Below are 1,886 nucleotides of genomic sequence, written 5' to 3' on the forward strand. Positions count from 1 at the left end.
TAAATTGTATGAACGAATGAAAAAATCGTATTAGAAAAATGTTCATTTTATTTTATCTATATGATAGATGAATATCAAATAGTTATACTGTATCGTACCGTCAAAATTCCGAATGAACTGTTGATCTTCTCTCTCCCCCTACAGTGTTGAGAAGGATAGATCAAAAAAAAAAAAAAATTAAAAAAATAAAACAAGAAAAAACATTGAATTGTATTTTAAAACGGCAATAAAATAAATTAACGTTGAAACAAACGATATCAATAATTCTCAAAATTCAACGCGTAAAATTAAAGGAGCAATATTTTATGGTGCAAATATCACAAAATGTTTGAACGGTAGATAAACTTCGATACTCGTACTCGATTCGAATTATTAAAATGATTCTTTGGCATATATATATATATATATATATATATATATATATATATATTTGTTCTCGCGCACGTATACACACGTATGCTCGTTGAAACGGGCGAGAAATCAATCGGGAATGAAAACGCTTAAAACGCAAGTAGCGACAAGCGGGAAGCGCGTCATTAGATTTATACGGTTCTATACGCTTTTGTGGGAACGATTTGCGTGGCTTATCGTTCTCGATTACTCGAGACGCATACATATAAAGATAGACGTATACATACATATATTGGTTACGTATGTGAAACAGCGGAAATTTCGGTAGCGCATCGTATAGATACGCATGGACTCGCGCGCATGCACCAGTGATAAATGTACGCGGCAGCTGTTGCTACGGAGCTGAACGCGGCGAGTATCATAAATATTATAACTAAAGTAATCCGATAAGGGCTAAACTAGAGTATCCCACCCGCGTTTCTACAAACTTTCAGATGGATAAGCTAATCGTACTTCTACAGATTTTTTTGTTAATTTCATTATAACTTTACAAAGATATTAATCTAATAGTTAAGATGTACCTATGTATATAATATTTACTACATTCCTTCTGATTATGTTCGGGAGAAATTCAACGTTTTTGACAGAGACAAGGGAAAAAAGAGGAAAAAAAAAGAAAGAAAATCGAAAAGAATATTTAGAAAAAAGAGAACGAGGAATAAAGGAAAAAAGAAAAAAGAAAAATTCTACCCCCGAGAAGAAGTGTCGTTGGAAATCGTCGTATCTTTTCAAATGATCGATACAGATGAAGCAAGATGAGAAATATTAATAAACGAAATGCGGCGTCCCTCGGATAACGAGTTCGCCGTATGGTTGGCATTTCCCAAGGGATAAAGCAACCGGATTCTAATTACTTAGCGAAATCCTTGTACCAGGGAAAACGTTATACGACACTACACCGCTCTGGAACAATCTATTTCGAGGTTTTACGTTCCTCTTTTACGGATGGGCATGTTTTTCATACAACTAAAGTTAGACGAAAAAATCTTCGAAATTCATTGAAATAAAATGAGAGGAAATCTGAAAATATGATTATTGGACGATCTTTCCCATTTGACGTGATTTTTATTGCATTACTATGATATATTCTCGTTAACGGATAATACTTCATTAAAGGAGATTGAGAGAGCTAGAGATAGATAGATAGATAGATAGATAGATAGATAGATAGATAGAGAGAGCGAGAGAGAGAGATGGTATGTGACATCCGTTAGTCGTAGGAGGGCCGATCGATTTCCCCTATCCCTTGTGTATATCGACTGCACGTTGTTCGATTAGCCGCGTACGTCAACGGATCAAACATATTTCATCGAGTGTCCATATAGTAGACTCTCTGGCCATGAAACTCACGATATACTCTCTGAGAGTGCCTGTGGAATATCATCCTCATATATCTAAATGTGTACGTAAGTAAATAATAAATTTTTCAATTAACAAGAGAAAGATTAATTCAATGGAAATTGCGATGAAGATAT

Source organism: Vespa velutina, chromosome 5, assembly GCF_912470025.1.
Source record: "Vespa velutina chromosome 5, iVesVel2.1, whole genome shotgun sequence".
Taxonomy (NCBI): domain Eukaryota; kingdom Metazoa; phylum Arthropoda; class Insecta; order Hymenoptera; family Vespidae; genus Vespa; species Vespa velutina.